The sequence below is a fragment of the Stenella coeruleoalba genome (assembly GCF_951394435.1).
Source record: "Stenella coeruleoalba genome assembly, chromosome: 6".
Lineage (NCBI taxonomy): Eukaryota > Metazoa > Chordata > Mammalia > Artiodactyla > Delphinidae > Stenella > Stenella coeruleoalba.
In genome coordinates, this window is record NC_137151.1 from 69,568,978 (window position 1) to 69,594,709 (window position 25,732).

The window sequence follows — 25,732 nt, forward strand, 5'->3', positions numbered from 1 at the left end:
TCCATTTTGACTGCTGTAGCAAATACCATAGACTGGGTGGATTATAAACATTTATATCTCATATAAATGTTTTTACCTCATAGTTCTGGAGGCTGAAATTGGATTATAAGCATTTATAAGATATAAATGGATTATAAGCATTTATATCTCATAGTTCTGGAGGCTGAAAGTCTAAGATCAAGGTGCTGGCAGATTTGATGTCTGATGAGAGCCCCCTTCCTGGTTTATAAATGACTGTCCTCTCACTTAACCTCACACTGTGGAAGAGGTGAGGGAGTTCTCTGGGTTCTCTTTTATAAGGGCACTAATCCCATTCATGAGGGCTCCACCCTCATGACCTAATCACCTCCCAAAGGCCCCACCTCCTAATATCATCACAGTGGGGATTAGGTTTCAACACATGACTTGGGATGGGACACAAACATTCAGTCTATAGCATATAGCAAGGTGTTAATGTTTAAATTTAGATGATGGGTATAGGGGAGTCTTTTTTTTTTTTTTTTTTTTAGTAAAATGAGTTTTAAGTTTTTAATGGCTGCATAGTAGTCTATCACATGGTGGAAGAGGAGTTTTTTTTAATTGTATTTTTTAAATTAATTTTTAGAATTGAGATGTAATTGAAATATTACATTGTGTAAGTTTAAGGTGTACAACTTGAGATTCTTTGTACTTTTATGTATGTTGAAAATTTTCTTATAATAAAAAGTTTAAAATAGACACTATTTTATCGCAACAACTCACAGAACCAAACACCTATTTACCAACCTTGATGGTGGCTGAATTCTGCACTAAGTTTCTTTTTTTTTTTTTTTTTTTGCGGTACGTGGGCCTCTCACTGTTGTGGCCTCTCCCGTCGCGGAGCACAGGCTCCGGACGCACAGGCTCAGCGGCCATGGCTCACGGGCCTAACCGCTCCGCGGCATGTGGGATCTTCCTGGACCGGGGCACGAACCCGCGTCCCCTGCATCGGCAGGCGGACTCTCAACCACTGCGCCACCAGGGAAGCCCTGCACTAAGTTTCTTAATCCGATGGTCAAACCAGGAGTCAGGTCTCAGGTATAATGGGGAGATGACAGAGAGGGGCCAGTGGAAGATGACCCTATAAGCTTTGACCAGGGGTTGTAGCATACCTCCCAGCTCGTCTGCCAGGTCAGAAGTGGAGGGAGCTTGTCTCCCAGGACAAATGCAGCCTCCTTCGCTCCAGCTCCTGCTGGCTTTTAGGGCTGTGGTTTCCTTCCATGTGTGCTGCATTGCTACATGAGCAGTTTGGGGCCTGCAGGAGGGAAAGTAGGACACAGATCATAAGCCACTGGAACCACAAAGTAAAGTTCTGGTTGTTCCAGCTTCAGATGGCTCTTGCTGCCCTCACTCCCAACATTCCACACCATCCCATCAGTGTGCTGACTGTCGTCCTGCGCTGACTCCCTCACAGACTTGTATTCAGGAATAATCTTCTGCCTGTCTCCTCTCCTCCAGGGGCAAAGGGGGTGAGGCCTCTACTTAGAAGAGTCAAAGCAGATGTGACACTTACTCTCTTCCTAGCTCTGGCCCTTGCCACCTTCCCAGCTTCTACCTTCCCATTCCAGGTTAGTCTACAATCTTTAGCCTTAACCTGGTCTTGGGAAGGAGATGGTTCTTTGCTAGTTTCTGATCTCCTCTTTCTGGCTGAAATGCAGTCCTTTCTAGAAAACCATCTTTTTCCTCCTGCTCTGAAATATGCTGGATATTCTATTTTCCTTTAAGTCCCGAGTAAAAGGTGAGTGCATTTTCCTGGTGCCGGGCCATGCCTGGTCCTTTCTGGGTCCCCGCCCCAGATCCAGCCCTCCTGAGTAGAAAAAGGCCTGCCCGTGTAGAGGTGGTGCCTAGAGAGTGCTGTTGCCGAGAACCTGCCCAAGCTGTTGCTAACACATGTTATAAGGAAGACTACTCTCACAGAAACAAAAAATACATTCTACTTTGTGAGACTCAATATGTGATATTCCTACAACATTTTAAATAGGTTCTCTCATTTTCCTTTTTTCCATTCTAGTGGTTTCCATCTTTGTCTCAATTATAATAAGTTCACGAGAACTTATACACTTTCGTTTTTCAAATTTCTGCTCATTTTTAGTGAATAATAAGGGTACTGACACTACACAAATGGGGCTGGTGTGACATCACGCAATAGCTCAGACATCTCACTTGTCGGTGGGTACATGAAAGTCCAAATTCAGTCTACAAAAGGTGATTGGGGAAGGACAATGGATAAAGTTGTAAGCCATTCAAAGCCAAATATACAAAAGTTGAAAATGTTGCCCCATTTTCAGCCCAGTCCCAACTAGAATATAAGCACCTTGCAGGCAGGAATGTTATCCATTTTGTACAGAGCAGTATCCCAGTGTCTAGAACAGGGTCTGCCACATGGTAGATGCTTAATACTTACTGGATGCATGAACGATCTGTGCTTTGGAATTCTTGTAGCCACCTGTCACATGCTACCATTACTATTACCATTATGTCATCATAATTCAAGATGGAAAGTTTCTCGGAAGCAGAAGTAAATCTTTCTGATTCATAACACCTACATCATCCATAATTAGGATTCAATAACTGTCCATTGAACAGATGGAAATATGTTCTATTGGGAACTAGCTAGTGATTAAATAATTTAAAAACAAAATCCCACATAGGTCATGAGAAAAGCCACGGGCCATGCTATAGAAATGAACAGTTGCTGGAACCCCAGAAGTTTCTAACGTACTGAGTGCCAGGGAAGTAAATTTCCTGCCCCAGAAATCTGGCGAAAGAATTCACTCGAGGATTTAAGTCTCAGAAAAAAAGACCGAGGGAAGGAAGCAGAGAAGGGGAGGTCTTTTCCAGGGCCGATAGATTAAGGGTATTTAGATACCACTTAAGAAAGGAACCAGATGCCAGCCAGGTTTGCGCTTCAGTTTAACCACATTCCCTGCAAAACTTGCTTATGGGAAGATCAGAAGCTCTGGCGATCATTACTGAAGAGGATTCAGAGAAATTATCGCCTACTCCCAGTTGAAGAGAGAACAAGTCCTGGTCTTTTTTTGGTGTCAACCTCTACTGAAATGTGCTGTTGTCAAATCAAAAAGGGGACAGATCTGGAATTTTACAACTCTGATGAAAGTGAAATAAAAGGAAATCTGTATCATCTTGATCAAAGCGTGTGCCACCTGAGTCGGCTCCCTGTCTCGTCCCTTGGCCTTGGTGACTCTCCTGTGCTGGAGGTTAAGGATTTGTTAAAGAAGATGGGTTTTGATTAAGTGTCACATTTAGTGTGATGCGACATGCTCTTTATCATTGCAAGGGAAGGCTGGGGGCCAGGAGGAGCTTTACAGCTAGTTCCCAATATAAATTAGGAGTCTTGGGGAATGGGTGCTTTGCAGTTGGCCTTGATCTTTCTATGGCCCAGTAGATGTGTGTATGTGAGAGCGTGCACACATGTGTGTGCGTGCATGCATGTGTGTGTGTGCTTGGAGAGATGGCAGAAAAGTCAGTTTCCAGGTGCCTGCGCTAATAAGCTGGTTACCCCTCTTGGAGTCTGACTTGCAATTGTAACACAAGGCTCCAGCTCTAAATTTGTCCACCTTCTTGATGTACCGGGCAAAGGTCTTCTGTGCCTTTCCTCCTTTGGAATTTCAGTGTTGCTTAGGGAAATCTCAAAGCCTTCACTCATTCCTCTTGGGGACCATGGCATGAATTTGAAGATGGAGAAGCAGGAGGAAGGATTCCAAGTGCTGCATGCCATTTCTAACCAGAGGCCATGGGTAATGGCTCCCCCAGTTTCACCTAGAAAAAGGAGAGTAGGCAGAGCTAAAGCTGCCCCTCTCCAAATCTAAGATTGTGCAACACACCTTCAGATTCTGATTCTGCTTAGTAAGGAGCAGTGAGAACACAAAGAAAATGGGGGCACAGAAAATCCTCAGGCTGATGGAGAGGGCTCATGGGGTGGGGGACACAGGGGGTGGGGATCTAGGAAAATCTCCCGAAAGGGGCCACTCCCACCCAAAGGCACTCCACCTCCAGATTCATCTTCCTAAAATATTACGGGCATCAAGTACCTTCCCTGCTCAGAACCCATTCCATAGTCCTTCGCTTCCCTCCCACTGTCTATGAAAGAAAATCCACACCTCTTATCCTGGTATTTGATGTCACACACCCTGGGTACCACCAAATCGGTCTACTCACTGCTTCCCAAATGATTTCCTTCCTCCTCTCTTCCAGCATTTTTGCTCATGTTGCTCCCCTACCTGGTTGTCTCCCCTGTTTCTCCTATGGAAAGCCTGCCCATCTTCCAAGGCTTGGCAAAAGCCCTTCCCGTTTTATGAAGGAGTCACAGCCACCTGGGAGAACTCCCTTGTTTTTATTCCAAAAATATGAATGGAGGGCCTGCTAGATGCCCACAAGTGCTCTAGGCACCTGGAATAAGTCAGAGGACAAAATAAAGATGCCTGCCTTCAAGGAGCTTGCCATATAGTAGTCAGGGGGGAAATGTGCAGCAAACACTAAAGATATTGCATAAGTAGTATTACTGGCTTAGTGGCTATGACAGTTGCTATGGACAGTTGCTAGTGACCGTTGCTATGGAAAAAAAGAACAAAATAGAGCAGGGAAAGGGAGATAGGAGCCCCTGCAGTTTGGGGGCGGGGGCCAGCTGCAGTATTACAGGATGGTCACAGTAGGTCTTACTGTGATGGTGGAAGACTCGAGGGAGGAGAGAAGTTAGCTAGGGAGACGCCACAAGGGAGGGTTCTAGGCAATGGGCACATCTAGCGCGAAGGCCCCCAGGCAGGGCCACCCAGTCTCCAGGAGGGATGGAGGGCCCCTGCTTCCTCTTCACTTTCTAGGTGGTTCTGCAGGCCATATGGCTCTGGAAGAGTGTCTGTAGACAAAGGAAATGTAGGAAAATCCATAATGTCAAATATTGAACAGAAAGGCCCGCAGTGTTTGTTGTGGCCAATTCTGCATTAAGGAAGGAGACAGCAAAGCAATGGAGAGGTGCTTCAGTTTTCATTGATAGGTTCAGAGGTAATTTTTTTTTAATTCGAAAAAAATTATTTATTTCTGCTCCTTTCTTACTGTTGAGGAAAGAGTCTTAGATACACGTCTGAAGTCATGTACTACCACCCACTGTTTAAAGGCAAAGCACCATAGGTAAAGTTGATCAGCCATCCAGGGTTCTCAGCATATGGGATCTTGCTTCCTGATTTTACCTTAATTTCTGAAAATCAGAAATGGCATCTCCAAAAAACGTTAAGGGCGTTGTTAGAAAGATCATTGTATTTAGTAGCATAGTTGTAGAAATGGAGCCTATTTTCTTTAAGAAACAAAAAACTAAGAACATGCCGGTTAACATCATCAGTATGTCACCATAGGTCAGCAGGACAAAAATACTGTGATAAGCTTATCTCTTCCATACGCAGAAAGCATTCTAGTCCAAGCTTTAATGTTTCCTATCTTTTCACAGATGCTTCTTTTTCTGCTGCTTTTCATTCTTTCCCACATTTCATGTTAGAGGATTGATACAGCCTTTAAAACTTCATTAACAGGAGCAAATCCATTATCCACTGATTTCTTCTCAAAAGGCAGGCTAACATTCAGATAGCCCGGCAGTTTCATTCTCATGAATACTCTAGCCATGAAAAACTCAATAGGACACAAATCCAACGAATAGAACAAGAAATCTATTGAGTGTTGGAACGTTTGCTGCATTGGATCGGCCCAGGATTGTGAAACCTAAACCTCCCATTGTAAACAGGAAGCTGTCTGCGGTCCTTCATAGTATATCGTCCATTTGCTCTGTAGGCCAAGAAACCGGCAGGCGTCCGAGGCCCATGTTCATCAGTCACGGAGCCAACACTGGGAGGTTCCACAGTGATGTCATCAATTAATCCTCTGGTGATGAGACGTAAAATACCAGCGCGCAGGCCGCCGTGGCCAGGAACCCAGGGCGGCTTCTTTAGCTCAAGTTGGGACATCGGAGTACTAAGCATGGGACTCAGGACAAAGTCTCCATGTTTTTGGCAGCAGAAGCAGCTCTCAAACCCTACACACCACCCAAAACCAGCTAAGATAATTTTTAAAAGACATTAAAATTAGAAACGTATTAACTGGCAATCGCTTCTTGATAACAAACACATTTGTGAAATTGCAAGCCACCCTTCATTATACAGTCGCTTGCTGTCTCCTTGATCTGTCGCTGACTCACTAGTTCCCCTGCAGTTTGGCCGGGGCCCTCATCACAGACACTGCTCTGAGCCTTTCTAATACCTTCTCCTAGGGACACTCTTCCAGCCCCACTTGCACTTGGAGGTAATCCGGCGTTGTGATGGAGTCTGGAGCGGAGTCCCCGAGTCTTCACTTCCTTCCTCTATGTCTTTGGGCAACTCAGCCTATCTGTGCCTCAGTTCACACATCTATAGAAAGGGGTTTATCCTAACATTGTCCTGCAGCTCACTTGAGATAATCCACACAAAACACAGGGCTGGGGCCTGGCACACAGTCGACCCACACGAGTGCTCAGCCCTGTAACCGGCCTCCCGCCTGGGCTTCATGCCTCCTGTTACAGCTTTCTTCCTCTTTCTGCTGGAACCACTCAGACTTCACAGCCCCTGCTCTCTTTATCACGTTCCTGCCCACCCCATGAGTGCTGAGGTTTCCCAGGCTCTCTCTGCCCAAACTTCCTACGTGGCCTCTTCGCAACCATAGCAGTGGCTTCAATTCCCTCCCTCCGCATATATGTTGGTGGCCACCACCTGATTTCTCTATCCCAGCCCCTCGCCTGCCCTCCAGACTGGAGTATTCCTGTGGACCAAGCACCTGTCTCGCAGTCCACTCAATCCAAACCTGTTTCAGACTGCCCTCGCCTCCAACTCCACACCACCAACCCCCCACCTTCTCCAATCCCCGTCTGTCTTTTCCACTCCCTCTCTCCCATCCTGTCATTCATTCATTGAATCCTCAACTCTCTGGAGTATTCACAAGGCTAAGAAAGATCTTTACAAAGTGGTCCCCACTCTCAGGGATCTCCCAGGTCAGGGGCAGATAATTACAATTCAAAGAAGAAAGAGGTTTGACAGAAGGAAGCACAGGACTTAGGAGAGAGGGCAGGAGGGGGCCTATCTAGTCTCTGGGGTCCGGGCTGACATCTCTTAAGAGGGCGTGCTCAGCGGGAACAGACTTGAATAAATTTTCATCTAGGAGCAGGGCAAGGGTGTGGTGGAAGGCCTCTTAATCGATTGCTTATTACCTGAGGGAAGAAATAAGGAGACCTCCAGGCCCTAGTCACTCTCGCCTGAGGAGACTCTGTCCTACTTCGGAACAGGCATTTATTATTCTTATTATTTTTGGTCGTGCCCCATGGCATGCAGGATCTTAGTTCCCCAACCAGGGATTAAACCCACGCCCCCTGCAGTGGAAGTGCAGAGTCCTAACCACTGAACCGCCAGGGAAGTCCTAGAACAGGCATTTAAATACATGTCTATCCCACAGGAAACAAGTATATTGCTGTTGCTGAGAGATCTCTTACCATTTTGCTTTTAAAAATTATATAGCTACCAAAAAAAGAATTTAACATTTATTACCTGTGAATTTCTCTCAAAGGTCATGAATAGTCCGAAACTCTTGGATATGAGAGAAATTTAACCTACAAATTGATCTCAAATTTAATGACATTTTTATGAAATCAAAGGTAACGATGAAAGGAGCTGACATCATCTACGTTTAATCCTCAACGCTCTGGAGCATTCACGAGGTTAAGAAAGATCTTTACAAAGTGGTCCCTACTCTCAGGGAGAGTAGCCACTGCAATAAAAATCTGTAAATTTTAATTTTGCACTTTTCTTCTTATCTTTTTGAGTCCATGCTTTCCCCACCCCCGCTCCTCCAGATTACAAGGGTCTTAGTAAGACCTTGGCACATTTGTAGCCCTGGTGATAAACTTAGGGAATACATGGGTCATCAGAGACAAGCCCTCAACAGCCAGGACAGAAAGGACAGTTGGCTTTATGCTCTCCCCAGAGGTGACAGTTTTCAGTGCTGGTTCCATTCCACCCAGAATGCTGACATTAGGCACCTAAACACAGACTGGCAGGGGTGTAGGGGACCCGGGGGAAACAGAGGGCAGCACCTTCTGAAACTGAGTGGAAGGCACAAGCCTGACTTTTAAAACATTCCCTCCTTTACCAAAGTAATACAGCCTCATTAAATAAAATTTGGATAACATGGGAAAGTACATTAAAGAAATTTTATCCCACCTGGACCTGTTAGCCAAACACAAGCATTGCTCACTTTTTTATCCTCTGGTGATTTTCTCTGCAAAGAGTCGTTCCTTTTTTTTTTTTTTTTTTTTAATGTAGTTGTAACTGTGCCTACTATTTCATATCCTGCTTTTCCTACTTACTGTATTGTGTTTCCTTCTGTCATTACTCACTTCAGTTTACAGTAAGGGTACATAAAATGTCATCACGGGATTTATCAAAGTTTTCTTAACCATTGCCCTATAGTCAAACATTTAAATTGCTTTCAATGTTTTGCTATTATACATGTTTTTTTGTTATTTTCAGTGGTATTGCAATTTAAACCTTTTTTGACACTTAGGATTGTTTCTTAAGAGAGATCTCAGAAGTGGAATTATTGAGTTAACAAATATGAATATTTCTAAGAGTTCAAATCCATATTGCTGAATTGTTCCCCAGAGAGGACTGTATTAATGTACACTGCCTCTAGCAATACATAAAAAGTCCAGCTACCTGATGGCTTCAACGGCATGGCTATTATCACTAATGTTTTTTCTTCTGCTAACTTAATAGGTAGAAAGTGAGCTTATTTCTTATGTAAACTTTATAATGTGGTTTATCATACATTCAGAGAAGTATACAAATCATGAGTGAATGTTCACAAAGCGAACACCCCCTAAGTAACCAGCACCCCGATCATGAAACTGAACATTACCAGAAGCCCAGAAGCCCCTGCTGTGCCCCGTTCACCCTCCTCTACCCCAGCCAAGGGTAACTGCTATCCTGACTTCTCACACCGTAGGTTAGTGTTGGAAAGTGGCATTATTAAGTATTTTCATTTCCTTGATGACTAGAGGAGTTAACCATTTTTCCGTGTGTTAGTTGATGAACTGTAGTTCCTCTTTTGTAAATTGTCTTTTCAAGTTCTTTGTCCAGTAAATGGTTGACTCTTAAGCAATCTCCTAATGTGAGTTTGGCTGAGGTTGGACTGTAGTCATCATCACATTGTTCAAAAATGGAGAAGTGTGTGTATGTGTGTGTGTTTACGCTCCCGTGATCTCACTCTGACAATACTCCTCTTATTTATTTATGCTTCTTTACTGCAAAGCAAGATGGTGCCTCTGTAGGCAACACCTGGCAGGGGTAACTTTTCGGTGACAGAGCTGAGCCTAAATAGACTCTACTGTTCTTTCGGTGTCTGTGAGAATAACAGAAATAGGTCACTGAACCTTTTTAAAAATAGAACTGACACATTTGGGGAAAGCATTTTTTCTGCTGAGATAGCGCACAGTACAAGATGAAATGATCTCTAGAGGGTAGATGAATTTAGACACTTGATATTAAAAATAAATATTCTTCATGGCAGTAACTCACAGGAAATAGAGTGTCTTTCATAAGAAAGGTCTCTAAACGGTGCTACCTTATGTAAAGTTTTCCCACCTCAGTTCCGGTGTGGGCTCTTCTGAGGGGCAAGCAATAGCTGTAGATGGAGAGAAGGGCCACCTCATCAACTGCGGTCAGTGTTTGTCCCGTCACCAAAGCCAAGACCTCCTGTCTCACTGGGTTTGCTTTCTCCCCTCTTAAGTGTTACGCAACCACCTGCCCACCCTTGGATGGCTCTCCACAGCTGCAAAACAGGCAGGGACAAGGCCATCTCGTCACCTGGGTGCAGCTCCATTCCAGGCCTTCCAAGGGCTTCACTGATTTGTGGAAGGCCAGCTCCAGCATCTCTGCCCACAGGCTCCCCAAGAGCTGTCTAGGGGCCCCAGGCCTGCCCTGTGGGGGGCCCTTCTCTGTCTGCTTCTGAGACATCCTCAGAAATCTCTCTCTGGCTATTGCCCCAGCTCCCGCCCCTTCTCACCCACCCACCCATCCTGCTACCTTCAGAAGCCCTGTGCACCTCAGAGGCAGACACTTATGTCTTCTCCAGGGATTACCAAGGTGCTGCCTACACCACCATGCTTGGGCTCCACTAATGAGAAAGGCAAGATCTGTTGGCTAGAAAAGCAGGGCCTGGAGTTACTGTGGGAAAGACACTTCAGTACAGCCCCCAAAATGGAGGATACACGAGGAGGTTGGCTATCACAGGAGTTGGGCGGTGAATAGTAGCAAGGAAGGAGGATTCAGAGCTGGGACAGGGACACCTGTGTTTCAGGAAAGTCCGGCCGCAGGGAGAGAGAGACAGGGTAAGCAAGCAGTGGCTACGGGGGATTGGGGAGTAGGAGAGGACAGACAGACAGCTGTGAGGCATTTCTCAGAAGTAGAGCACACAGGCAGGACCTGATGACTTTGACATGGGCACCAAGGAAAGAGGAAGAGGAAGAAAGAGGAAGATGCTGATGCAGCCCTTTCTAATGAGAACACGGTTCTTTAATACAGCACGCATCCACTTATCCACTCACCTATCAAGTGTGTGTTGAGCGCTTCCCTGTGTCAGATACTGTTGCAGACTCTGGGAATAATATGTTTCTGCCCATATCACATTTTCCCTCTGCTGGGTGGGGGGCTGGCAGTGCAGACAACAAACAAGTAAGCAAATAAAAAAGATGACCCCACATGGTGATGGTTGCTCTTGGAAGATAATTTGGGCTGGGGGAATTGTGTGACTGGGTAGGACTTTTCTGAGGAATTGATATTCCAGCTGAGACCTGGATGATATGAAGCAGCCAGTCAGGAGAAGACCCAGGGCAAAAAGAACATTCTAGATAATCAAAAATGCCTCTGCAGAAGGCCCCAAGATGGGCATGACCTTGGCTCATTTCAGGAACAGAGGGAAGACCGTTGTGGCACGACAAGTTTTGCAAGACAAAATTGTTTTCTGACCTATTTGCTGAGCTGTCCCTGGACCCACACTGCCTTAGGGTTTCATCCTTGCTTTCTAGACACTTCAGACCTCTTGTAGACCCTTCCTACATCTCTTTTCTCCTTCTCTCCAGACCAGCTCCACTTGGAAGTGAGACCAGTAGCTATAAGATCCAATCTGGGGCTGAGGAAGGAGCTAGAACCAGTTCAGTCCTTTCAGAGCCCAATGGGGAGGGGGCCCTGGGGCCAGCGTGGCTCCTTTTTTTCAGGTGGTTCTTAACCATTTTTCGACTAAGAACTCCTTTACCAATCTGATACAAGCTGTGAAAAATACACAGGTATGCAATTCTGTACACAATTTCAGGGGGTTTAGGGACCCTTAGGAAAGCTCATCGTGGACCTCTTCTAGGGTTTCTACTTCGGCAGTTCTTTTTAAGCTAACCTTGTCCATTTTCTCATTAAGGCTGTGTCACTTCCATGAGAGGATATGTGGAAAAATCACCTTATATAGCAAAGTAGCCTATCACTACAAATTCTTTTGACCATAATATCTTCCAGAGGGATAAATCCATATATGATAAGATATAACCATGATGATAGTAAAAATGCATTTGTACAGTGTTTTTTACTTTGCACACCCATTTCCACTTATATCATTTTATCCCACTGACATCCTTGGCACACAGGTAGGGAAGGCGTTGTTGTCCCATTTTACAGATGAGGACACTGAGGAATAGGAGGCTAAGTGGCATGCTTGTGATAATAATGCCAGTTGGCAGTGGCTTTGGGCAGGAACCAAGGTCTTGTCACTCCTAGGCCCAGGCTACCAGAGAAGTACAGGTCAGGGCAGGGGCCATCGTGACCTCTCTGCCCACTGCCTCACCCCAGGGCCTGAAGATACCGAGGAGGTAATCTTTATGCACACACACTCTTGGCCCACATAGCCTTCCTGCTGGGAAACAGAGACTCGGAGGAAATGATACTTTCTAACATGAGGAAAGAAGCACGGAGCTGCCTATAGAAGTCAAGGTTGTGTGGATGGAGGGGAACTTCCCACTAGAGGCTTCCTCTTCGCCAATGAAACCTAACCAGTCATTCCTTGTTTCTTCTGAAGACTTACATCCTTTCCTCCTACAGTCCCGCAGAAAAGAGTCTAGCGGAGCGCCACCTAGTGGCCAAGACCATAGGGATGGCCGCTTATTCCCCACACCGCCACCGCCACCCTCTCCCGCAGCTCTCCAGGGGCACCTTGTCGATTAGAAAATTGGACCCATACCTCTTACCAACCACCAGGATAAACGCCAAATGAACCAGAAATCTAAATGTAAAAGATGAAACCACACAAGTATTAGAAGAAAATACGGTGGACTTATTTATACCCTGGGTGTGGGAAAAGTCTTTCTCTGACTCAGACCCCATGCAATCCAAGGGCAGCTATGGGTACCTGCTCCTCCAGTTGAGAGAGAAAATGTGAGGCAGCTTTCTCTCCCACGTAGCATCCACCCCTCCCAATGAGAGCTAAGCGACTATCCCCAACCCAGGCTCCTCGGGTAAAGGAGGGATGTGGAACTCCTGAGAGAGAAACAGATGAAAAACTAATCAGACTGTCTAAGCTCACAGACCCCATCTTCTCGGCAAAAGGGGAAAGAGGTCTCACCATGGTGACTCACAAAAGGGAGACACAATACCTACATGCACGGAAACCCAGTCCAAGCCCAGCCGAACTCCCAAATAAACGCTTTCTAATGAAAAGTAAAATATCCAGATACAAAAAACGAAAATATTAATAAATTCAACATTTTTTAAAACCCTGCTGCATGGCAAAAACAAGAAAAAGCAAACTGAGAGAAAAGCTCTGTAACATTTATCATAGATACAGGCTAGTCTGTAATATTAGGAATATAAGGAACATTTAAATATTGGGAAAAAAGGCTAAGACTTGATAGAAAATTGGGCAAAATTGTGGATAGACAGTTTACACACATAAAAAATATGTAAATGGACCTTAAAATAGGAAAAGATGTTCAGTTTCACTCGTAACGATACAGATGCATATCTGAACTATAATAAGATACTAGCCTTTATCAAATTGTCAAAAATTCAAAAGTTTGGTAATACACTCTGTTGTCGAGGCTGTAAGAAAAAGGGGATTCTCATAACGGTTGGTGGGACTGCAAAATGGTACAGCCCCTATGGAGGTAATCTGGAATATCTAGAAGACTACATATGCGTTCACCCTTTGACCCAGCGATCCTAATTCCAGAAATTCACCCTGAAAGTACACTTCCCCAAATATAAAACAATATATTTATAAATTCACTGAGACATTATTTATAATAACAAAATATTAGAAACAACTTAAATGCTTATCTGTTAGGTAAATACTAACTGAATAAACTATGATGAATTCACACAGTGGAGTAATATAAAGCTGAAAAAGAAATATTTCGATGAATTAACATGTGGTGACTTCTAAGATACATTAAGTAAAAATATCAAGGTGCTAGAGGGTGGATTTAGTAGGTTACTTTTTGTATAAGAAAAAGAAACACAGGAAGAATAAATCAGAAACTAATAAAAATGGTTGCTTACAGTGGATGGATAGGAATGGAGTGGAAGGAATAAAAATGGAAGGAAGACTTCTGAGTATACTTATAGAGAGTTTTGACTTTTGAACCATGTAAAAGTTTTATAAACTTTTATAAAAAATATAAAATTTTAAAAGATTTGAAGGGCTTCCCTGGTGGCGCAGCAGTTAAGAATCCGCCTGCCAGTGCAGGGGACACGGGTCCGAGCCCTGCTCCAGGAAGATCTCACATGCTGTGGAGCAACTAAGTCCGTGCACCACAACTACTGAGCCTGCGTTCCAGAGCCCGCGAGCCACAACTCCTGAAGCCCGGGCGCCTAGAGCCCATGCTCTGCAACAAGAGAAGCTACTGCAACGGAAGCCCGCGCACCGCAATGAAGAGTAGCCCCTGCTCACCGCAACTAGAGAAAGCCCGTGTGCAGCAACAAAGACCCAACGCAGCCAAAAATAAATAAATAAAACAAATAAATTAAAAAAAAAAAAGATTTGAAGAAGCAAATCCTGAAACTAAATGCAAATAGAAACAAAGAAACCTAACTGCCTATCAGATCAGTATGGAGCCCCACCCATACACAGAGTCAATTTCAATGATTTGTGAATACTGTCCTCTGTATACATTTAGTGGGATACATTCTAAGAACAAATAGAACAGCAAAGTCTTGAATTTTTCTTAAAAGTCTTCTTGTTGGAAATGGTATTGGGATAGTAATTCTGAAACTATTTTGAGTATGTTGTAGGACAGAGCAAATGATTAAATATACTGCTGTTGAATCAGGGTTCTCACTGTGGAGGAAGAGAGACACAAATTTGGAATGGGAAGGTGAGGAAGAACCCTACAGGGTTGGATTTGAATTGGAGGACATTTATTTTAGAAAAAAATGCATTTCCTACCTCTGTCCACTAAAAGGTCTATAAGCAATGATATCCTAGTAACAATGAGCAAACCTAGGGACCAGAGCCCAGTTTCTGAATGCCATTCTCCACTAAAAGAAACCTTGGTGAGATGGCTGATTCCAGGTCTGGGGCAGGGAAAATAAAAAGTGAGCCAGAAAGTAAGAAAGTGCTCAAAGACTGATGGAAACCTGTCAAAAGGATACAGACCTCAGCTTGAAGGAACTTCTACCAATTTGGGACAGTTTGGCTACCAGAAAGAAATTATGATAGTCGATTATATCACTCAGGTGGCAGCCCTCTGAAGATTCACTTCCAAGATCACTCCTGTGGGTCTCTCCATATGGCCACCTCAAAACACACACACACACACACACACACACACACACACACACACACACACACACCACAGCAGCTAACTTCCCCCAGGGCAAGTGATGCAAACAGAGAGCTCCCCAAATGAAAACCACAGTCTTTCTATAACCTAATTTCAGAAGGGACATTCTATATCTCCTGCCATAGTCTCGTCTTTAGAAGTGAGCCACTAAATCCAGATCACAGTCAAGGTGAGGGGGACACACAGGATGTGAATACCAAGAGGTAGGAACCATTGGGAACCATCTTAGAGGCTGCCCATCACTCCAAGTAATCAAACATAATAATATCACCAATAATGAGACAAACTGACATTCTATACCTCCTGATACAATACAGCAGGAGATACACAATGACACTATGTACTACTCTTGGTGAAAAAATACAAGGGAAAAACAGAGATACCCAGAATGTGGGACACTCTACAAGAAAATTTTCTGTACTTCAAAATGTCAGTATCATGAAAAAGAAAAAAAAAAAGTCAAACTGTTTTAGGTTACAGAAGAGCAAAGAGAAAAGATAACTCAGTTAGATCCTGGATCAAAAAACAAAAATAGCTATAAAAGGACATTCCTGAACCAGTTAGAGAATTTGAGTATAGACTATATATTAACTGTTAAGTATATGTTAATTGATTGGGTGTGATAATGGTGTTGTGACTATGGAAGAGAATCTTTCTCCTTAACAGAAGCATGCCAAAATATCTAGGAGTCTGCAAATTATTTTCAAATAGTTTAGCAAAACAAACAAAACACACAAAAACCCTAAACCGCTAATGTGTAAATACATATATGAATGTATATATATATATTTGCTAGTATGAAGGGTATACTCATGTTCATTGTCCTACTCTTTCAACTTTTCTCCAGGTTTAAAGTTTTCCAAATAAAAGGTTATGGGGGTGGGAGACAGGGTTGGGGAGAGGAGTAGTTACAAGGAACTCAGTGCAAATCTCTATGAAGAAGTCCCTTGGTATTTGCTAGGCTGTAATGAAGATTCCAAGGAACCGATAAGCACTACAAAGGTCTCTTGGTGGTGCCCAGTGTATGTTCTTTGAATGAATCCTCATTCCATCATGTGGGTGAAAAGGTGGATTAAGGAGTCAGACAGACTTGCTCTAATCCTTGCTCTGTCCCTTCCTGGCTGTGTTAACTTGGGGCAAGTTACTAAACATTTCTGACCCTCAGTTTTCTTATTTGTAAAAAGAGAGATCATGCCTACCCTGCAGGAGTACTCAATAAATAATACTTCCTAGTCACACCTCCCAACCTGTCAAATCATTCATTCATTCATTCATGTATTCAATAACCATTTATCGCCATGCCCTGTAATGAGCAAGGGATACAAATATGACTCCAGTTACTTTAGGGAACTCATGGTCAAATGCGGATGGGGGCACATAAATACTAAAATGTCAGTGCTGGCTGTGACAGGAGCACGTGGGGTACGTAGTGGGGGGTGAGGGGCTTCCCCAGAAGACTTCACAGAGGCAGTGCACTCTGGAACGGTGAGCTTGGTGGCCTGCGTGGATGATGGGGAAGGAGAGTGACCTGCACGGAGGGCTCTCAGGGACAAAGGGTCAAGAGAGTTGGGCAGAGTGGGAAGGGCCAGGTCAGGAAATGGGTGGTGGGGGCTTGTGAGCCGTGTGGGCCCTGGTCTAGGATGATGGGGTGCCCCTAAAGGATGCGTTTCCAAAGATCTTTTATTGTCACTGACCACGGGGGCCTAGATGTTTGGTTCAGAAAATAGAACCAGCAGAGCTCAGCTGTATTATATTAGTTTACAAAACACTTCTTGGAGGACAGTTCCCCAATACAGAAAAGAAATAAGATAAAATAAAAATTAAAAATACTTGAGTTGAAAGTCCCTGGCGGTTCAATGGTTAGGACGTGGCGCTTTAATGCCAGAGCCCAGGTTCAATCCCTGGCTGGGGACCTAAGATCACGCAACCCATGGTGGCAGGGAACACAACACTTGAATTGGCAAACAGAAGGAAGTTATGGACTCTAACCTTTTCCCTGTTGCCCTTCTCCCAGCCCTTTTCTCCGAAGGGGAAGAGAGAAAGTGATTGCCGAAGAGTAAAGCTCATCTGTCACATCGTCTGCTGCCAACCCCTTATCCAGCCTCTGTCCCCAAGCACCTAAGACCGTTAGGTCCACGCACCACCCACCACCCAAGACAGCAGGGATTTCTACATTCTAAATCCCACGTTTCTGTAATGCATTAATATTCCCCCTTGCAGGGGGAAGCACAGAGAACCCCACCTGTGCCAGCGCTCCAGAGGGCTAAGAACTCCTGGTCTCCTGTCCCAGCGGGTGGGTGCCTGGGCCCTGCTGTGGGCCCAGGCAGGGGTGGGGGCCAGGGAGCAGACCGAGGGCACACACGGGGAAGGAAGCTTCTTGCCTAATTCCAAATCATTTTTCTGAGAACAAAAACTATGTACAAATGAATATTTCCATCTTTACTTCAAATTCTAGGTTTCAACTGCAATATTAATGCTATTCCACAGTGTAATTTACTTGTAATACTATATCATTATTTCCATTTTACAGTTCTCTTCTTAAAGTAGTAAAGCAAATGTTTAAAACAGCACCAATCCACAGCCCCACAATTCTCCATTCAGGCTCAGAATTTGTGCTCTCCTTTCAGAATTGCACATAATTGAAAACAATGAAAACCCCCGATGTGCTAAATGCTCTAGTCATTAAAGCATTTTTTAACTCTGGAATAAAAGACCGTTCTTGTGGTTGTGGTTATTATTTATTTATTTATTTTTAGAAGCCCCAAACAAGCTGCTTCCTGTTCCCAGACTGACATCTGCTGGGGATGTCAGGCTGACCGGCTTCCCAGGCAGGCCCGCAGCCGGCTGCCAGTCAGCCCACCCTGGGAGGGCAGGGGGCTGACCCCGGGGGCCAGGGCTGTAGGGGCAGGCCAGGGGCAGGGGGCCTCTGCTCAGCACTGCTCTTCCCTTAGCTGAGATCCAAGCTCAGCAACTGGCCCCGGGGCCCCCAGTTTCTCTCCTGCTTCCAGCAGCAGGGTTAAGCCCCAGAATGGCACTGGCTTGGCACAGGGTCCCTGGAGTCGGTAGCTCAGACAAGGGGCTGATGGGCAGGAGAGAGTTTGGGGGCAAAAATAGGCAGGCGGGCAGGGTGGGTGTCCTCTGTGTGCAAACAGGCCCCCAGACTCTGTAGAGGCAAGCCCTGTTTCCTTGCTTTCTCCAGGATGTCTTCATGTGCCTCTTTCATTTTTTTTGGTATTGGTTCTTTGGCCTTTGGTAAAACAGCTCCCTGCTTTGGCAGCCCTGGGCATCGTGTCCTCTAGGGGAGGGTCTCCATCTTTCTCCAATTAGATCCTGATTCCACTGGCATCACGATTAACAACCAAGGACCAAGCTTCCTTTTCTACCTACAATGAGGGCCCCTCTGCCTATTTCCTAATTTGTAAGAAGCCTGGGTCTCCTCCCCAATTTAAATCGCAGTTGGGGGGTGGAGGTGGGGGATGTAAGGGGTTGGGGGAGTGGAGTGTTTTTTTCTCTTTCCTGGAGATGTCCTCCAGCTCCAGGGCCCCATTATGCAGAAGGATGGCATCCATACTAGCATCTCTGGCTCTACGCTCTGACTTCCAGTCCCACGAGGGACATTTTCTGTAAGGTGCCCTTCGTCCCCTCAAAGTCAGCATCCTGCCTCAACCAGCCCTCTGACACACTCTTCTACATACCCTGGCCCTGTCCCAATACCTCTAGTGGGCGTGGATCCCTACCCCTTTGAACCCTCCTGTCCTCCCATAGTTGTCCCACATCTGTCCCTTCATGACCACCAACCTTTCCCTCCCCCTGCCCAGCTTCTCCCGCTTCAGCCAAACTGTCTACCCCATTCCCAGGTGAAACTCTCAAAGGCACCCCCAAACCTACTTAAACACCATTAATGAAACCTCATCATCCACACAAAAAGCCCAAGCCCTTGGCCTGATCTTCAGAGAGCATGGCCCAGCCCAGAGCCAGCCAGGGTTTCCCAAGGCTGGGAGCCTGCCCTGGGGACTGGCAAATCCATGGGTTGATTTTAGGTGGAATGAGGAGGGAGCATTAAAAAATGAAACAACGGGGACTTCCCTGGCGGTCCAGGGGTTAAGACTTCACCTTCCAGTGCAGGGGGTGCCTGCTCAATCCCTGGTCAGGGAGATAAGATCCCACATGCCTCCCGGCCAAAAAACCAAAACATAAAACAGAAGCAATATTGTAACAAATTCAATAAAGACCTTAAAAATGGTCCACATCAAAAGAAAAATAAATTAAAAAAAAAAAACCCAGAAATGACTGAATGAGAAGGTGATTCTGCTTTTTATTCTCTTTCAGTTATCAATGTCAAGGAAAGCTGACTTTTAACAAAATTAATTTTAGAATAGTTTCAACTTTCTAGAAAAGTTGAAAGAATATCACTTAGAGTTTCTGTCTACCCTACACCCAGTTCCCGGCACTGTTAACGTTGCTGGGGGAGGCTGTGAACACCTACAGCAGGGAGGGTGAGCTGGACTTGAATCACACGGTTTCCTTTGCAATGAATATATTTTCTGTTACCTTCCACATTCTAAAATGCAAAAAACTCTGAAAAACGAAAGGTTGTAAGTCTGGAGCCGAAGTTGATTCAAGGCAAGCTATATATAGTCTTCATCTTAGTGTAAATATTCATACATTTCTCTGCAGAAATATTCATTGATTCTTTTGCCCCCTGGGGTGTGTTAACTAACGTTAAGTATATGCATTATATCACCTTTCTGAATCAGAAAAAAAATCTGAATTTCAAAACACATCTGGCATTTTGAGCTTTCCACTTATGGCTGTGATATAAAGTTTCTTCGAAAAATAAACTGAAGTTAAAAGAGCAAGTCATTTAAAGAAAAACAGTAAGTAAATTGTAAGTACAGATGACCTATATTTTAAAGTTTCTCTTTCACTCTTTCCCACTCTTCATATAAGCACATAACTAACACCAAAAATGAGACAAAGAATCTGCAAGGCCTCAAGATCCAGACCAAACTCCTCAGCTGGTATTCCTGTGTGCTTTGCCCACTCCCTGCCCCCCATACCTCAGGTACCTCAGTTCCCCCAACATACCAGTCATGCTTTCACACAATCAGGGGGACTTCACACAATCAGCTCCATCTCCCTGAAATGCCTTCCACCCCTGGCAAACTCTTGGCCCTTCTTTCAAACTCAGGTTGGATTCCACTTCCACAGAAAGCCTTCCTTCGTTGCACCCAGGCTTGACCTATGCGGTCCCACGGTACACTACGCCGTGTTGTGGGTGAGGAAGTGGTTTGACCCCTAGCTCTACCCCTTTTTAGCTGGCTGATTTTTGTCACTTAATTATAGTCACTAAACTTAATCAGCGAGATTAGTAATGATAGCTATTATTTATTGAACTTATGCACTGTTCTCAGTGCTTTACATGTATAAATTCATTTCAGCCTCACAAGCCTGAGAGGTAGAAACTGTTTTGATCCCCATTTAACACATGAAGAAACGGAGGCCAGTGAGGTTAAGTTCCTTTCTCCAAGGTCACAGTAAGCAGGGGCAGCTGGAATTTCTTCCTCGATCCCTCTTGCTCCCCACTACGGAGCAGCTGGGGCAGTACCCGAATCACAGGGTTACTGGGAGAATAAAATGGGAGAACCTTGGTAAGCTCTGTGTTTCATCCTTGCAGGGTCCTCCTGGCCGAGCCTGCACTCATACCCCAGACACAGTGGGCTCTTACATGCTACCGAGGGGAGCTCAGCGAGGGGCCTACAAGTCCCTGCTCCTGCTCTCTGCTGCTCCTCTTTGCTTTATCATCTCCTCATTGGAATCTTCTGGCCTAAGCCCAAGCTGGGTGGGGCCTGCCCACAGCTTTATACTGTAGTCAGAATTTACAATTTCGGCCTCTCCCTCTGAGCTCAGCAGAAAGACATGTGCCGGACTCACATTTGTCTTTCATCTAGCGCCCCGCACAGGGTCTGAAACAAAAGAGTTTGGTAAACATGCAAAGAATAAATGATGAAGTAAATGTATGGACAAATGGATGGATGAAATAACAAGAAGTGGACACATTTTTGTCTTTAGAATATCCAACACATTTGACATACCATGACTAAAGCAGAGTGAAAAATAACATTATCCAGGTAACACTGTTCCAACCAGATGTTCAGAGGCTGAAGAAGAAAGGAAAAACACAAAAACCACCTTTCAGGGCTTCCCTTGTGGTGCAGTGGTTAAGAATCCGCCTGCCAATGCAGGGGACACGAGTTTGATCCCTGGTCCGGGAAGATCCCACATGCCACGGGAACAGCTAAGCCTGTGCACCACAACTACTAAGGCTGTGCTCTAGAGCCTGTGCTCTGCAACAAGAGAAGCCACCACAATGAGAAGCCTGCGCACCGCCAGGAAGAGTAGCCCCCGCTCGCAGCAACTAGAGAAAGCCCGCGTGCAGCAGCCAAAAATAAATAAATAAATATATTTTTTTTAAAAACCAAAAACTGTCACACTGTGTCTGCACTCTGTGTCTGCATTTCTAGTAAAATAATGTGGTAGTGATATTCAACCCCTACGATTCTCACTTGAGATGGGAAGCTGTGAAGGGAACAACTGCATTCGTGATAAAGTTAAGACACATTAACTGGCATTGAATAAGTGTGATGGTATCATAACACTTGTAAGTGAATGTGAGGCAGAACCATAAATGGTAGCAAACAGTTGCAGTGGGCCAGCGGGCACTGAAATGCGCCGGGCCGCGGAGGACCAGAAGTGATGATTACCGCACTTCAGCACTGGAAAGTCGCTCCTTATGCAAAAACTACATAGATGACCAGATATGATCCAAGATAGTCTGTATTTCAATGATGACAAAAGGATGAAATGTCATTGACATTTAACTTATTAGACTACTTTCCCCCCTTATCTTTTTTCTTCTCTTCTAAATGTGGCAGAGGAAGGATAACATATTCACTAATGAGTGCAGTTTTTAAAGGTAAAAGTGTCTAATTATGGGATAAGAGGAAGTTATTTTGCCAGGGTGCAGAAGAGCCTGGAGTCCGGGAATGGTACCCTCGGGCACTGCTGTTTAATCCATAAGCTATTTATCGCCTCACTTACACCTGGCAGAAACAATTAGCACTTGGTAATCTGTTGATCTTATCGAGGCCCTAGGACCTGCTATCATAGCTGCCACCAATATAAATGCTATGTGAAATAAACAGTGTAGAAGTGGCCTGCTATTAAATCATGCCCGTTTAACCAGGTTTGAGTTTATTTTAGTCTGGTGGAGTCTTTGCATTTTGGCATCACTTCTAAGTCAATATGTTAATTTTCCAAGGGATATTAAGATGCTTTCAGAGCTCTGTGGGGATCAGCATCCTTTTCAAAAGTGCCATCGGCGCCTCAGAAAGCAGTACCGGTGTAAACACAAGTGTAAGGGCGGCGAAGATGCAATCTTGTAAGAAAGTTTTCAAAAAGCCACCAAGAACAGCAACCTCCCCTAACTTGCCTTCTGCAGTCCTGGGACTCAGTACCTCCCGATCAACTGGGACTCCCTGGCCTCCACCCTCCCTCCTCTTTTGCACCTACGCTCCAGAATGGCCGACAGAGTCCGGAGATGAAAGCCTTCCCTACTGTCTGTGTCCGTCTGCAGACTGAGCCCTGAGGCCATCCCATGGCACTTGCTGGGCACCCGGCAGGGTACTCAATAGGCCACGTGGGAAGCTGCTGGCAGACTTTGCCTGAAATGTTCCAAAGTTCAAAGAGGTGTGATGGAGAGAAAGGTATTTTCAGACATGAACTTCTTCACCCCACCTCCCCCAATTTCATACTTTCTTACCCATATAAACAGATAGGGAGTACAGTGCCTTAAAAGAGGCTTCTGTTAGGATAGAAAACAAAACAGCCAGCCTTTATGGCTTTTGTTATTTAAAACCTAAATCCTTAGGAGAATTCAGCCGATTTTTAAGCAGAGACTGGTTGACTAGAGAGGGATTTCCCCAGCCGGGGAAGTATTTGAGTTGGGGAAGAGAGAAGGACAGGAGGAGGGAAGGAACGAGGAGAGGGGAGAGTGGTGGGGGGCCGGGTGGGGGGTGGAGGTGCGGGGCACTGGAAGGGGGAGCCGGGAAGAGAAGGAGGTAGGGAGGGATCCTGTGTCTGTGGTGTTGTGCAACAGAGCCCAGGGAGGTGGTGAAGGAAAAGGTCAGCACAGCCCGGAGACCAGGGTTTGCAGCTCAGAGGCTTTCAGGAGCCTGGAGAATGGGGGAGACCAGCCCGAGGCGACGGAAGTGGTGCTGACAGGTGAGCTGGAGAAAGTGCCTCCCGCCTACAGGACAGGATATTCCTTTACTTTGTCACAGAAGGACTAGCTCAGACCTCAGACCTGGCCGGGCTGTGGGCAGGGATGTGGGGCATCTGAGCAGTACCTGGGTGGACCAGTGAGTGAGAACCAGAACCACTCAAGGGCACCTCTCCTGCCACTTGGAACCAGTGTACAACCCTAGGGGGTAGGGGTGGTGAGGGAATTTCAGGAAGGAGGGAGGTTATGTTTTGTTTTCTCATCAATCTGAAAGAAAGGGATTCAGAATCAGAAATTAAATAGCTTCTTGTATACTTGAGCCTGTGCCTAAGATTTGTATCCATGTCATATGTTTGGGAAATGCTCATTTCACAAAGTTAAATACTTTTCCTTTTTGTAGGACTTCTCAGAATTTTAATTTTCTAAAATAATACATTCTGGACCTCAGAGAAAGGGATTCAGTAGATCACTTGTGTGCTGGTAAATGGTCAATAACCGACTCAAGGATCAGATTGGGGATTAAAAACTCTGACTTGTAGCTTTTGCCCATTTCCATGGTGTAAATACTCTGAAGGGCCATCCTAGCTCCAGAGCTCCCCTGGGCATTTGCTGAGGCCTTTGTTGTAGTTCAACAACTCCCTGATCCCAATCCTTCAGCTGGCACTCCCCACAGTGGGCGTGTGGGGATCCAGAGGGCTCTCCACAATAAAATGCTTGCATGCAAATCTCTGCCTTGCAGACCTGACCTGGGACTTGTCCTTTTATACATGTGTCATCAGTTTTGATTAAAGGAAACAGTTTCCTGATTCATTACTGTATTTGTGCATAATTGGGTTAAATGATTATACCAATGCCAAGATCTATGACCTATGAGGCACAACATAAAGAATGAATAAATGACAGGGTCCCCATGGTAGCCAGGCTTCAGGATGGCCACAAATGATTCTTGCCTATTCACATCCCTAAAAAGGGCTGATCTGTGTAACCAGTAGGATATTTTGCAAATGAATGTGTGACTTATGAGTCTAGGTCGTAAAAGCCTCTGTGGCTTTTGTCTTGTCCTTTCTTAGATCACTCATACTGGGGGAAGCCAGATGCCATGTCATGAAGACTCTTGAGTAGCTCTATGGAGGAGTCCACGTGGTGAGAAACTCTGTAGCATCAATTTGCCAGTCTGAGAGTGCACCATCTTGGAAGCAGATGCTCCAGCTCCAGTCAAGCCTTTGCTAATGGGACTGCAGCCCAGCTCCTGAACTTCTGACCTGCAGAAACTATGCTAGAAAATAAATGTTTATTGTTGTTTTAAGCTGCTAAATTTGGAGGTAATTTGTTATTCTAACTTATAACTAACAGAGTACTTAATCTATAGGAGCTTTATAATTAGCAGGGGAGAAAAGATAGATATGGGTATATCCAAATATGTGAAGCCAGTATGGGTATAATCATATACTGACTGTTACAAGTTCTGAAAAATGGAGGGCAGGAAGGGGAATGAGATTGTACAGTTGAAAAATAAGGAGCCCCATTTGGGAAGCTTTCAAGAGGTCAGTTTTGGAAGAAAAGGAGGTTTGACAAAAGGCAGGACCATATTTGGGGGTTTCTCCTTTTTGGAGAAACCAAATTCCTGAGGAGTTGATGCAAATGTTCTTTGCAAAATGTGAAATTCACTTGAAAATCAAGAATATAGCTTTTGGGACTTCCCTGGCAGTCCAGTGGTTAAGACTCCATGCTTTCACTGAAGGGGACCCTGGTTCCATCCCTGGTTGGGGAACTAAGATCCCACATGCTACGTGTGGCCAAAATATATATATATATTTATAAGTATAAATATATATTTAAAAATATATTTTAGAACATACAAGTCAACCTGTTTTTATTTTTTTAACTTTTTATTTTATATTGGAGTATAGGCAATTAACAATGTTAGTTTCAGGTGCACAGCAAAGGGACTCAGCCATACATATACATGTATCTATTCTCCCCCAAACTCCCCTCCCATCCAGGCTACCACATGACATTGAGCAGAGCTCCCTGTGCTATACAGTAGGTCCTTGTTGGTTATCCATTTTAAATACAGCTGTGTGTACATGTCAATCCCAAATTCCCTAACTATCCCTTCCCCCCACCCTTCCCCCCTGGTAACCACAGTTTGTTCTCTAAGTCTTGAGTCTGTTTCTGTTTTGTAAATAAGTTCATTTGTATCATTTCTTTTTAGATTCTGCATATAAGGGATATCAAAGGATATTTGTCTTTCTCTGTCTGACTTACTTCACTCAGTATGACAATCTCTAGGTCCATCCATGCTGCTGCAAATGGCATTATTTCATTCTTTTTTATGGCTGAGTAATATTCCATTGTATATACGTACCACATCTTCTTTATTCATTCCTCTGTCAATGGACATTTAGGGTGCTTCTACGTTTTGGCTATTGTAGACAGTGCTGCAATGAACACTGGGGTGCATGTATCCTTTCAGACCATGTTTTTATGCCCAGGAGTGGGATTGCAGGGTCATATGGTAGCTCTAT

The 25,732-nt window shown here is 44.8% G+C and overlaps 1 protein-coding gene across 1 annotated transcript in view; it reads right to left on the bottom strand.

Moving 5' to 3' along the window:
• Nucleotides 1-1,255: 1,255 nt before the first annotated feature.
• Nucleotides 1,256-25,732, bottom strand: part of OLA1 (Obg like ATPase 1) — a 220,717-nt gene continuing 196,240 nt past the window's right edge. Inside the window, exon 12 of the transcript XR_013828787.1 lies at nucleotides 1,256-1,273. The gene's annotated coding sequence lies outside the window, so the exon portion shown is untranslated. The remainder of the gene's footprint in view (nucleotides 1,274-25,732) is intronic.